A 15050-nucleotide genomic window follows, 5' to 3' on the forward strand; every position below is an offset into this window, starting at 1 on the left:
CTAAAGAGCAGCTGGTCTTTTTGATACAATGATTACAGAAACTACAAGAAGAGTGAACTTTCAAAGTTAAGCTGTGAGAGCCTCCAAAAGTGATCCTTGCTGATATCAAAAGACAGTTACTCTGCTGGGCTGAGGGCCTGCCACTGGAAGAGGTCATGTGACCCTAGTAGAGGAAGCCAAAGATCTGTGAGTTAAGTGAAGATGGAGATTCTCAGAGCTGGCAAGCCTGGAAACATCAAGTAGTAAGATAAACCAATTATGTTTGTGATTCCTGGAATGAGACTGTATTTTGAAGAGGCCATTAATCATGCAGCAAAAAGACCTAAAGGATTCTTGGAGGACCAATCCAAGGCAAGGTCCTTTGGGGACCCTGCCCACAACTCTCTCTCTTGGTCCTGGGGGAGAAAGACCTTCCATCCTGCTTGTTGGGAATGGCTGTTAGTTTTGTAAATGTAATTCTAATATTGTAAAAGTGAGGAAGCATGCTGCTGACGTGAAATAGCAGTCAGAAGGAAGGAGAAAGATGCCTGTGAGTGCTGAGTTTCCACCAAAAGCCTGGGAAGTGGGTGATAAACAGAGCTGGGGTGAAACCTTAGATTTTTCTTTGGGATCATGGATTACCGGTTATCTCTGTTCCATGAAGGACATCCCTATTGGGGAATAGGAACTCAGGGGGCAGGCAAAGAAGATGGCATGCTTTGAAACAAGAAGAGACAGGGAGTTTTCCTCTGGTCTTTGGAAAGTGTTGGCTTGAGGAAGAGAACAATGGAAGGACAGACATCATCCTGCAACAAAGCTGCATAGGCAGTAGTGACATTTGCTCTAGATGGAAAATTGGAACCAAAGGTAGAGAAGGCAAACTTCCAACAGAACAAGTCTTAAGAACACGCTGGTGTCTGAGTTCAGTGAACAAAAAATGTTGGCTACCACCTTATTTTCTAATTTTGCTTTCCCCAGGTTCTCAGGGATGAGTTTATGGTTTGTCCATATCTATGGATTAAAATCGTCCCCGGGGTTCATGCCCAAGTTAGCCAGAGACTGGGAGGGTAGCAGTAATCTCAGGATCTTTCCCACAGGTCTCTGCTTAACCCTCCCACAGGAACATAGAATAAGGGCTGGGTCTCACTGGCCCACTGATGATTACTGGTTTCTCGTCTTTCTCTTGGAGATACAGTCCTGCCAAGAAAATGTGCCATCTGTCTTCCCAGTTGCCATGAACTGCTTGGCAAAAATGTCCTGGTTCCCTGCACACATTGAACTACCCAAGAGAGATGTTTTATCTGGAACTTTGATGCTGGTGAGTTGGATATTCTTTATCTTCTGACTATATCTTTGTGGCCCATGTCTTTGCTCTGGTCATTGCTACAGGAACCAAATGCTGCAAATCTAGACTTCCAGGATTTTGCTTCAGCTGCACTTCCTACGTTTTCCTTTTTACCCTGGGGATCCTTTGCCACTACCATGTTTAACACCTGCGGGGGCTTCTCTGGGCCATTCCGATGCATGTGCACACCTGGAAGTGTGGGAACATTAACTCCCCATTGGGTAACATTTGACAAAGAGAAGATGGGAGCCAGAAGGAAAATACTCCCTTGCTCTCTGTCTCAGGTAGACACTTTGGGGACAGCTTATGTGTTTAAGTCCTTGTCGGAATCAAGACTCCATTGCCCAAAGAAGTTCTCTCAATAATCACGGGGAGATTTCTTTTCCTACGCATCTGCCTTACCCTCTCCCCCGTCTGTAGCTCCTGCACCACAGAATCGCCTCCCAAATAAACTGCCCTCATATAAGTCTTGGTCTCACACTCTACTTTTAGAGGGAAATCTGGCCAAGTTGTCTTTGTCCTCATTCGTTATCCTTTGTCAAATGCTGGTGCTTTTCCTCTCATTTCTATCCTCTCTGGTGAAAAACCTTTTTAAAAAATAATTCTTTTTCTTTAAATAAATTATTTTATAACAGCTTTGGATTTACAGAAAAATTGTGAGGGTAGTACAGAGAGTTCTCATATACCCCACAGCCAGATTCCCCTGTTATTAACATCTTATGCTAGTATCATGCATTTGTTACAATGAATGAAACAATAATGGTACATTATTATTAACTGAAGTCCACACTTTATTCAGATGTCCTTAGTTTTTCCCTAATGTCCTTTTTGAGTTGCAGGATCCCATCCAGGGCACCACATATCTTTAGTGGTCAATGATGCCTTAGGCTTCTTTATCAGATTTCTCCACTCTGAAGTTACTCTTTTTCCTACTTTCCATACTTTGATCTTTGGAAGGAAGTTCTTATGTGCAGCTCACGTGGAAGGAAGGGGGAGTTTATGCTCTCATTACTTGAGGGCAGAGTGTCTAGATAACTTATTTGGACTTTTTCTGTACAGGAGATTTGTCTATCCTGTCCCATTTATTTCTTTGTTCAATCATTCATTTATGTCACCAAGGACTCAAGGATGTTTATTCTCCTTTGGGTTATAATCCAATACTACTTTATTTTCTTGTACAGTTTCTTCTCTGGCCATTGGGAGCTCTTTCAGTTGCTTTCTGGATTCTTTTGACATAACTCCATCATTGTGTGTTATATCCCATTGTGTGTTACATGACAAGATGCTCCAGGGTCATCTTGTAAATTTTCTGCTGCAGTCTTAAAATTTGTCATTGCTCCAAAGTGCCCTGGTTCTTTTCATTGGCAAGTAAAGCTAGAAACCAAGATGTGGGTGTTAGGTGTGCTCTGAAAAGCCTATTTAAAATTTCTCTTTTATTCTCTTATTTCATTCCCCAAACAGAAGTACCTTTGTTGTTTGCCTTAACTGAGTCTATCATCTAATTTCTACTTTTAGGGACATAGTATCTGTTTCATCTGATTATTATCTATTTTTAGGATAACTCATGCCTTCTCTTATACTCAACCTAACCACATTTGATTTTCCTAGGATTCAGTGTGCCTTTTTAACCATTTATGCAGTCCCAGGAATGTGACAGGTGAGCATGACCATGGAAATCACTGGTCTCACCATGGCCTCCCGGAAGGATGGAATGGCCCATTAACAGGTCAGTTAAGTTGACAGCTGGGGGACAAACCTTGTGGGGTTGGAGTACTCTCCTCCAGGATTCAGTTTATGCACTGAACCAAGAACTGACACCTGATGTTGTGTCCCCAGTAATTAGAAACCTGAGTCAAGAAATCATGGGGTGAAAGTTGAACTGGTCCCTCTCACAATCGTTCCCCGTGACCCACTTGTGAAATTTGTCTTTTGATCTATGCATCTTTAGACATTATTTATTTAGAGGTCCTGGTTCCCAGAGAAGAAAACATTTACACAAGGGGATGAGTAAATTTTCCAGTGAGTTGTAATTGACCCCGAATCTTAAGAGAACCTAGCTTCATTACTATATAGGGTGGCAGAGAGGATATTCTATGAAACTCAGTGGTTACTGGGGTGTCTCTTGGTGTTTTCATACTTGGTGAGAATGATGAATGAACAGTGTAGCAACCATGACTTGGCAAGTCTAAGGTGATCAAAGGCTGAAATTTCTCAGGAATAAAGGTTTCTGATACCCTAACAAAGAACACACATATCCATTAATGTTCTGGCTGAGTGTAAGGAATATTTGGAATGGATGGTGGAGATAGGAGATGATGAATGTAAGTTATGGATTTGGGACCAGTTGCAGCAGCAAAGACTGTAGTTTGTTTCACTAACCATTTCATATTGAGTATTTTGTAAAGATTGAACTTAGTACCATCCTGAAGGCTGTATGATGGTAAGAATTTATGTAGGGCATGAGTGGAGCCATGTCGTTCAAGGGGTAAACTGTGTTAGACTTCTTTGATAGATATCTTTGTTAAATTTATTTCTCATATGGCCTAATTAAGCTTCAACGGCACTGTGGATTTCTTACTTTCTGCCCTAGGACTTTCTGCTACTGTCATGCGGATGCTACAAGGAACCCACCCAGCCTTTCTGGTACCTCTGAAAACCTGGACTTGCCTTCTGAATTAATATCCTTTGGGACAATCATTAACCAATGGGACAATGGAGCTCCATTGTGTTTCTAGTTGACACTTCCGACAATTGTATGTTTCTCAGAAAGTCCCAGCAAAATTAAGTTCCTGTTGCCCACAGGAGTGAACTTGATATAGCACACTTATATTAACTTTTCTGTTTCACTCTCTCCAGGTTCTCACTCTACCTCTCTTGGTTTACCTACCAGATAAACTGCCTATACAAACATCCTTGCATCAGGCTCTGCTTTTGTGATAATCCAAATGAAAACAAATGGATAGGTTTGCAGTGGTCTAAGGGGGAGGGAGAGAAAATTGCATAAGTAGAGGAGTTTGAAATTACATGAAAAATGTCAGCATAGCTCATGCACTGGCTTCTAAAATTTTTTCTCAAAATCTAGAGCCTGGCTAGTTCTTTTTTCCCTCTTTGCTTTTTCCCCTTCACAGATTTCTGTTAGGTTCCAATTAGAAATCAGGTGCTGTATGACAAGATCTGGTGAATATAGAGTCATGCTCTTAATGACTTTATGAGGTCTTGTTACAGTGAAGAAATCTATGGAAGACTGTGTTTGCGTATGTGTGTGTGTATGTGCACACTCCCATGTGCACTGAGAACTTGGTGAGGGAGATGGGGAATAAAGAAATCATATTAAAAATGACTTTCGGGTCTTCTCCCATCTGATCTTGGGTTCATGTTAAACGGCCAGGTATGAGCACAAGGCAGCTGTGTGACAGCAAGAATCACTAGGCTGTTACTAAATTGCTCTCACTAGAGAGATTGAACCTCTGACACACGTATGATTGGGGTATTCACTGTTGTCTCTGATGAAACGCTGGAGACTTAATGATTCTCTACACCTTCCAAGGAGGCTGCCTGCAATCCACTGCCCTTGCCTAGATCACGTAGGCTCATTATCCTCCAAAATGTGACCATGAGGCACAACACCAGTTGCTTTAAAATAAACTAACAAGGAAATTGCACTTACAGTTGCCCGTATTCTTCAGAGTCAGCAACCAACTTGTAATCAATCAACAGGGTTAAGAACTAGGGTTTGACACACCAGCATTTGCCAAGTGGGAAGAATCATGTGATCAACTGAAGGCCTTTCTCTGTGGCCCTGTGCCCACACCAAAGCAGGCGAATGTGTGTATACACGTCCAGCACATGCTTATGTGTCTACACACGTGCGCACACACACACACATACACATACACACACTTTTAAAGGCAAAGAGTATAATGTTATGGAAAAGAGCACAAGTTCTGGGGCCAAAACACCTGGGTCTGATACTGGCTTGGCCCCATAGTGGGTGATTTTGGGGATTATATTAAATAATTCACTGAGTGTCATGAGGATTATTATGTGTCTCTAAAAGGCACATCATAGATGTTGTAAGTGATAAATATTATTAAAGTAACTGCATTAAAATGTACTTCACATGTTACATAACCTTGCAAAAAGACAGATGGAGGAAGAAAGATGGGGTCTTGAGAGAAAGAAATCAAATACATGAGCAGAAGATGAAATGTTCCTAAAGAAATCACAGGTCCAGGGGAAAATCCCACCCAGTACCAGGAGCCAGGGCACCTGATTTTGTTAAGTTTCTCCTTTTTTTTCACTATTTCAACTGACAACATCTTTTGCACAAAATTTTTCTTGAAAATGAGGAAACTGTCTTTACCTTCTTTTTTGCTTTTCTCCTTTTCCTTTCCTTCTCTGGTCTGGTTACCCAAATCCTACTTTTCTTAAAGGGCTAGTTCAAGTATCTTGTGATCTGAAAAGTCTATCCCAAGCTGCACCTTCAGGATCATTTCCCCTTGGACCTCTTGTAGCATCTATGACCTGCATCACCATCCAGGTAGCCCTAATGTGGTATACTTAGTTAAGGCAGATAAATAAAGAAGGTCTCTCCAGCTGGGCTGTAAGCATATGGGGGCTAGATCTTACCTTTGCTTCTCTTGTGCTGAGTATCATCCTTCATGCATAATAGAGGCTCCATGAATGATATGCTCTGCTATTGATGGTGATGATGTCTCCAAGAGATACTGTGCTGTTAATAATCCTTTTTGAAACCTCCTCACTGAACATCTCCATGGAGATGAGTAGAGGGTACAGATCTGCATTATTGCCTGCAATTGATGTAATAAAGTTTCTGACTTTCATATGCTATTTAATATGCTTATCTTATCTTTCATAGTATCTATAAAAAAACACTAATAACAGGGTCCGCAAACATCTCTGTGAGGTAGGAAGAGTTATATTATTCCTATTGGATGGATCATAATAACAGACATTTAGTGAGGGTTTCCCCTATTCCAGGTACAGTTTTATTTATTTAAAAAATTTATTTATTTTATTTTTGGCTGCATTGGGTCTTGCTGAGCGCGGGCTTTCTCTAGTTGTGGCGAGCGGGGGCTACTCTTTGTTGTGGTGCGTGGGTTTCTTATTGTGGTGGCTTCTCTTGCTGTGGAGCACAGGCTCTAGGCGTGCGGGCTTCAGTAGTTGTGGCTTGTGGGCTCTAGAGCACAGGCTCAGTAGTTGTGGCTCACGGGTTAGTTCCTCCACGGCATGTGGGATCTTCCCGGACCAGAGCTCGAACCCGTGCCCCTGGCAGGCGGATTCTTAACCACTGTGCCAGCAGGGAAGTCCCAGGTACCATTTTAAATGTTTTTTTCATATGAAAACTCATTTAATCTTTCTAACAGCCTTATAAGGTAAGCATTATTATTATCAGTTTTATTTTACAGATGAAGAAAGTGAGAGGCAGAAGGTAGATTATATTTTGTACACAATTATTTACCCCCTTCCAGGTAGGAAAATTATGGATCCCTGCCCTTTGCTACTTGACTTGCTTATCCTCCCTAGGGTAGGAATCGACTTCCTTGCACATTGATACGATATCATCACTTAGGCCAATGAAATGTCAGTGGAAGAGACCGTAGGCTCATTTCAATCATTTTCTTTAAAAGCCATCTCATGTCTGGTCATTGCTTTTATTTTATTTTATTTTATTGGAGTATAATTGATTTACAATGTTGCATTAGTTTCAGGTGTATAACAAAGTGATTCAGTTATACATATATTCATTCTTTTTAGATTCTTTTCTCATATAAGGTATCACAGAATATTGAGTAGAGTTCCCTGTGCTCTACAGTTGGCCCTAGTTGGTTATCCATCTTATATACAGCAGTGTGTGTATGTTCATCCCAAGCTCCTGATTTATTCCTCCCCCCACCGTGTTTCCCCTTTGGTATCCATAAGTTTGTTTTTGATATCTGTAAGTCTGTTTCTGTTCATTTGTATCATTATTAAATCAGATTTCACATAAGAGTGATATCATATGATATTTGTCTTTCTCCGTCTGCCTTAATTCACTTAGTAGGATAATCTCTAGGTTCATCCATGTTGCTGCAAATGGCACTATTTCATTGTTTTTGATGACCGAGTAATATTCCATTGTATATATGTACCACATCTTCTTTATCCATTCTTCTGTCAATAGACATTTAGGTTGCTCCCATGTCCTGGCTATTGTAAATAGTGCTGCAATGAACATTGGGGTGTATGTGTCTTTTTGGATTGTGATTCTCTCTGGATCCCAGGAGTGGGATTGCTGGATCATATGGTAGCTCTATTTTTAGTTTGTTAAGGAACCTCCATACTGTTCTCCATAATCTGTGGCCGTACCACCCTGAACATGCCCAATCTCATCACTTTCTTATAATCTGTTAAGAAGCCAAGACACAGGCTATATCTCCTCCTGTATCCATAAATGAGGAAGACATGTGGAACAGAGCCACAGAGCCTCAAGACCACAGCCGATCCACAGCAATAAAGTGATGTGAGTGAGAAACAGATCTTCATTTTGGCAAGCTGCTGAGATTTTGGGGGGGTTGTTTGTTGTGCAGCATAAACAAGTATAAGTTGCCTAATACAGAAATGAAGCGATTTGTCCAAAGTTACATGGTTATTAAGCGGCAAAACTCAGATTCAAAACTATGCAATTTGGTTTGAAAAGCCATGTATTTAACTGCCCCACCATCATGCTTCATAATAGACGAAGATGCTGAGGTCCAGAGAGGTAATTATCTTAGCTCATCTAAATCATACATGAAACATTTCACTGAGTTTGGGCTAGGATGGTAAGCCCTGAGCTCTTCCTATGACACAGTCAGGATCTTGACTTGCAGCAGTATTGCTGCCATGCCATTGTTCCCATCACACTGGAAAAGTCTCACCGCACAGCTGCAAGATGATTCTCCGAGGTGGAGCTGAAGTTGACCACACCACCCTCTTCGGCATTCAGGCTCTGTCTCTATGGCCATCTTCCCCCTTGATAATTATGTATGAGAGATGACAGAAGAGAGGGGCTGTGCAGAGTTATTTGTTTTCTGCAAAGCCAAGGGATTGGAAATATTTTAGAAACATAACTGGTTGACACAAAGGATAAAAAGTTAAACATACAGAACCCAACATGGCCTCTCGTGGGACCCCTGTCTTGCTAACAGCAGGATTCATCCTGACGGTGTGCTGCGGACTGAATGAGGGAAAAAGACAACCTTGTTCAAACAAAGGTTTGAGTACAATGGTTTTGAAGACTTGTACTGAGTCCTGGGAGGGTGTTCAAGAGAAAATGCAGCTTGAGTGCTACTTTGGGCCCAATACAATATCAGGATCTGCTGTTGAAGAGTCAGAACACTTGGCAACTGAATTCAGAGGTTTTCTGCTTGGTTTTCTGTATACATGAGAATCCCTAGGAATCAGAGCATCCCTGGGAATCAGAGAGGAACCTGTACTGAGAAAAATACCTGCCTCCCCATCCCCCGCCCCTCCCCGCCCCCAAACGTGGACACATTTCAGGAGAATAGAATATAGAAATTACCACTGCAACAATTTGCTTTAAAAATGTTTTCTATTTTTACCTTTTAGGATACTGAACAAAATGGTAAGTTCTTGATAGTATTAGCTGATTAATTTCCTATTGCCTCCTAGTAAGTTGCAGAATCAGAGGCCGGAAGTTTCCTTTGATATGCTGTCTCTAGCAGCAGGGATTTTGCCGATGGTATTTGTGGGCTAGATGTGTTCAGCGGATTTACGCAAGACTGTAGTATTGAGTAAACAGCAAGTTGGGAGGGGTGTGCAGATTCCCAGGGCAATGAACTTTTCATCTATACCTTTTGCTTCTGAGAAAGCAAAAGTGATGCCTTGCCCTGTTGGATAAGGGATAATCACATCATATACTACAGACAGAAAGAAAAACTACATTGCATCCTAAGTTAAACTCAGTAAGCAAGAATACCCTATTTGGAAGTAGTCCCCCAAATAAATGAAGGCTTGAACTCTAGTTAATTGCTATCTTTTTTTTTTTTTTTGGCTGCACAGCTCATGGAAACTTAGTTCCCCAACCAGGGATCGAACCCAGGCCCTTGACAGTGAAAGCACTGAGTCCTAACAGCTGGACCCTCAGGGAATTCCCTAGTTAGTTGCTGTCTTTCTAATGAAAACAATTCTGTCCCTGACTTTTGCAGTCTTGACTTCTATAATCATGTGACGAGCCTTATGTTTAGGATAATCATGTGAGGAAACTGATGCTTTTCCACCAAGGACAGACCCGTTGTGTCTTTGTACGTTAGTTCAGGTCTCCCAAGAAGCCGACACGAAAACGGGATTAGATGTGTACATGGCTTCTTCTGGGGAAGATCTCTGAAGGATAAAGGATGAGGGAACAAGAGGACTTAAGGAGTGCCCCCAGCCACAATACAGGTGTGACACCTGTGAACACAGGGAGGAGACAGAGGAGTGAGTAGAAAGCCTCATATTGCAGTGGAGATCTGGGAAAATCTTGCCCAGGCTGAGGGCGAATCTCTTAGCCAAATTTACCCATCAGAGGAACCCCACATTGGGCAGATATTGTCCACTTCCAGTCTACTATTATTCTTAGTGATTGGCAGGGAACAACCCAAGGGAAGCACGGACCAGTGTGAACACTACAGTAAAGTTAAAGATGTGGTAGCTGGCTACTGTCAATCACCTATTTTCCTGCAGTAAGCTCTTTGGAAGGAAGAGTTGGCCTCCAGATATTGGTAACCTAATGATGTTTTCCCTTAAAACCTATTGTTTTATTTGGGGATCCAGTTCTTTGGAAAGCTGGAGTTACTTGCAGAGCATTGCAGGGAAGAGTAATTTAATGTGCTTAATACTTTGAGTCAGATTTGAAAATAATTTATTAAGTGCTTATTAGTAGTCAGCAATTATAGATGCTGGGTATAGCAACGAATAAAACAAAAAATTCCTGCCCTCATAGAATGTACATTCTCTAAGACTTTCCCTGGTATTACAGGTCCCTTGAGGTCTGGTTAGAGTTATCATTCAGCTCCACCTGTGGTAGACTGCAGTGATAGCTCCAATTCCTAGACTCTCCTTTTGTCTATGCCCTTTGCAATCAATTTTTCAGTTGCTCTCACTGAGGAGGTGGAGTCTAGTCCCCATGTCTCCCCACCTCTGCCACAATCTGATCTAACTGTGTGACTTGTGTTGGATACTCGTTGTAAATGCAGGTTCTTTTCTTCATTTTAAAATGAAGCAGAGTGACGGTATGTCAGTTCTGAGCCTAGACCCTCAAGAGGCTGTGCACGTTTCCTCTTGCTCTACTGTGCCTCTGCCATCACTGTGAGATGATGCGCGAGCTATCCTGCTGGAAGATGAGACATACTTGCGACAGAGCTAAGGTGACTACTAAGCCCAGCCCAGCCCAGCCTAAGTCAGCCAGAAGCCAGGCTACCCCAGAAGTCTGAGCCAGCGCAACCCAAATCAGCAGCCGACCTGACGGCCATATTCGTGAGCAATAAATACTTGTATTGTGCCATTTAAGTTTTTGCTGTTGTTGGTATACAACAAAAGCTAACTGATAAACCACTTCACCCTCAAATATGGCAACTGTCTCGAAATCTTGCCAACCATCCTTGCCTACCGTCAATGTCTTTCAGCTAGACACCAGCAGGAACACACTTGTTGATGAACAAGTTGGATTTCTTTCTCATTATAATGAGGAAACCATGGAGTGCCTCAGTAAAAGGGTGCTTGAAAGAACATATTATAGAATTCCGGCTTTTTTTGGGGTAGTTTGGAGAAGGGTCTAAGGAAGCAGAGGCTTCTTCTTGATTGGGTGTTGTCAGAAAACGAAGGCAATTTTATGATTGTGCATTTCAGGAAATCTTATCAATAGGGAAGAGACTATAGTGAGAATTAATTGTAATTGTAAGGAAATAGCAGTCGCTCAAGTAGGGAGAGGGGGACGTCAGGTGTTTTGTATTCCACAATGACCTTTGTTTTGTCTTGCTTTATCATGGTCTCAGAGCCATCTCACTTCATATAATATTCTGGGAGATCATCTGTATCAAAAGGAGAACAAATTGTCTTGACTGAGCGTCAGACCAACTTGCACTAATGAGGTCTGGTTGTGAATGCCGGGTCAGTTCTGGACATCAGCAGCTGTGTTTTCTCTTTCTCATTACCTTCGACACGAAATCATTCCAGAGGACACACAAGAATTTCTGAATTCCACTGATGCCATATGTGGGCTGAGGGAGATTCTGCAGAGTTAGATTCAGGTCTTTTCTCTTTTCTCAACTCTGTTGTACACAATACCTTTTACCCTGATGAAGACACTCCCAGTTTGGTGTGTGCGGAGACTTTGAAGTGAGAATCAACAAGAAATTTCAAGAGGTAGTGGGGAAAGACCTCCTCTCCTCCTCTGTTCTGGCATGTTCCTCCCTTATCTACTGTCCTGTTCCTGTTCCAGGTCACCGGTAGGAAAGTCAGGGCACTCTTCTCGAAACTGGAGTCTTGTTCCTCCCCAGCTCTTGGGCTGAAAAGGGTGTTTATTTAATTTTCACTTTTGAGAAGCAAAATAGTGCAGTGCTATGAGCTCCCAAGAACTTCTAGCTCTGCTACATATTCGCTGGATCTTGGACAGAAAAAGCGATAGTTTTTCAAAACATTACATCCATTACAAACCTCAGTGGTCGTGGGTGGAGAATCAAAGAGAGTCTGTTTCTCTAAGCTGTTGCTGGTTTTTCGCTAGACCCTTTAAAGTCAGTCATGTCTCTACTTGTAGGATTAAGAGGATTAATTTCCTCCTTAAACCTCTTCATTATGATGTATGGAAAAAATAATATTTCTCCTATTACCACATCTTTGACTCTCTTTAGGTCAACTGGATCTAGAATGGGGGCAGCATGTTGTAGCCATTAGAGTGTACAGTACAAGCTCTGGGGTCAAGCTGCTTGGCTCCATTCATAAATTCACCAAGAAAGTAAGCAAGGGAAATTTACTAAGCTTTTCACACCTTAGTTTCCTGTATATAATATGTGTGTGATGCGAAGGTCTGCCTCAAAGCTCACACGTTCATTGTGATGGTCACATGAGTGATCCACCAAAACATTTAGAATAAGGTCTGATGTCTAGTTAATAAAAATAATACAGCTTCGTTGAGCAGTGCCTATCATATAATTATATAATATAGATTTTTACTATGGTTATTATTAATATTTTTATTTTTAAACTAAGACTCTGATTCTATTAAGCCAAGGAAATATTTCCTGCTCCTTTCCTGATCTGTATCATAAATATTCCTTGACCAAGAGCTGTCTTCCTAGAGTAGAGAATGGAGGATGGGTGGGTCCTTTTTTTCCACTTTCTAGAGCTTTGTTTTCTGTAGTGAACAGTCCTTATAGTGCGTTTGTATGTGATTGATGCTTAATAATTATTTGTCGAATCAATGAACAAGTTGTCTGTAGTCAACAAATCGTTCTTGACTTCTTTTATTCAAGAGCTTAGAGCTCTTTAGCTCGTAAAATATTGCATGAAACTGCACTTCCAACACTTAGAATATCATTGTGGACTGATTTCCAAACTCATGAAAGGCAGTGGCAGGAAGGTGGCTGGTAACAAGTTTATTATACAAGCTCTGTCCTTTGCAGAGCATATGAGAAATGTCAAGTGGATTTGAATTCACTTAAATGGCAATGTGTATTTGTCCATCATGTCCATTTCTTCCTCCTTTCTCCCTGCCTGAAAATATGAAGTATTTCTTCATATTTAGACACAGCAAAGAGACTCACTGATAGATATTATTTCCATATCTGAATGAGAATTGATCTAATTCCTCATCATTTCATAAAAAATCAGTGTTGGAGAGAGCCAGGATGATAAGACTAAGATAGGAGATCAGGAACCAGGAAATAAGAAGAAAAAGGAATGCCTGAGCAGCCCCAGACTTGTATCACTGTGCTTGGGTGGGAAAGCTCAAGGGGCTATCCACTCCATCTCTATCTCCCCATAACTGCTGTATCTCAGCTGCCATAGCACAGAGCCCATTTTGGAGAATAATTTAATGTTCTTGGCTGGGCAGAAGATAGGAAGAATAATATTGAAATTAAAAAGGAGGGAATTCTAGTTTGATATAGAAGGCATAACATTCTAATCCATCTGCTTAATTATACCATTCAGAGCCAAGTGTACATCCTCCTGGGTTCAAGGGAGATGTAAGTGCAAGTGTCTGTCCACAGCTGATGTGCATCTCCCAGGCCCCAGTCTCCTTTCAGGGCAGTGAGGACATGCACCAATGCCTTTTAAGTGGAGACAAAGCTCAGCAGAATCCAGCACCACCAGAAGTGTGAGGAACATCCAGGATGGTAAAGCTGCTCTGAGGAGCTGTTTGGTACCCAGCCTGCAGGTCTGGGGAGAGAAGGGAAAGAGAATGGCAGTGTGCCTTTCCTAGGTGCTGGGACCATGGTGCCACCTGCAAAAACACAGAAGGACTGAAGCAATCCAGAGCAGTGTTCTTTACAACACGGGCTCATGCTCATTGGTCTGCAGGAAGAATTCATGAGTGTTCTGTCTATAGTTAATGTTTAGTTCATTAAAAAAATATAAAGATATAAATACACACATATTGGTGGTACTTACTCAAAAAAGGTGATAAGTTCTGGAATTTTAAAAGAATCATTTACTCCTAGGGTAGGAAATGACGTTTAGGGTCATCCATCTTGTTCCATGTTGTCTGTTTCCATGTCTGATTGGGTAGCTATTGCTGTATATCAAAATCCCCAAAACTCAGGAGCTTAAAACAGTAAGTACAATTGACCCTTGAACAGCATGGAGGTTAGGGGGTCTGATCCCTTGCACAGTTGAAAATTTGTGTATAACTTTTGACTCACCCCAGACTTAACTACTAATAGCCTACCATTGACTGGAAGCCTTGCTCATAACATAAACAGTTGATTAACACATAGTTTGTATGTTACATGAATATTTACATATTCATATCTATATACCTAATTTTTTCTTAATTTTCCCCCATATTTCTAGGCTATGAGGTTCATCTGCAAGTTTTTTCAAACCGTTGCAAATCTCAAAATAGTTTCAATATATTCATTGAAAAAAATTCTCTGTATAAGTGGACCCGTGAAGTTCAAACCCGTGTTGTTCAAGGGTGAACTATTTTTATCATTGCACATAAGTCTATGGGGCTTGTTAGTTCTGCTGAGGTAGATAAAGTTCTGCTGGTCTCAGTGAGTTGTGTTCATGCGTCTGTGGTCAGCCAGCTGGTCAGAAGGGGGCTGGCTGACTGGTCTAGAATGGTTTCACCTTCATGTCTTGTGGTTAGATGATGATAAGCTGGTGTGATGGGGGTGATGATCACACATCACTCAGGCTGGTCCAGGCTTTTTCTCATGGTAGCTGGTCAGGGGTTGCAAGAGGGCTCAGAAGTGGCACAAGGTTGCATCTACTATATTCTATTGGCCAAAGTCAGTCACAAAATCCACCCAGATTCAAGGAGGTGGGAAGGGGGAAGCCTTCACCCTTTGATGGGAATAGATGCAAAAGTTACATGGCGAGGGATACGAATGTGGGAAGGGGAATAATTGGAGCCATCTTTGTAATCAGCACAAGATAGATGATTTTAAATACATTTTTGCCAAATGAATCAGTGGCCTTAAAGGATACCTAGTCCCTCACCACTGTAAGCTTCAATGCTCTT

This window comes from Delphinapterus leucas, chromosome 21 (genome assembly GCF_059928025.1).
Source record: "Delphinapterus leucas isolate spDelLeu-1000000601 "Yukka" chromosome 21, BTC_Dleu_Yukka2, whole genome shotgun sequence".
Lineage (NCBI taxonomy): Eukaryota > Metazoa > Chordata > Mammalia > Artiodactyla > Monodontidae > Delphinapterus > Delphinapterus leucas.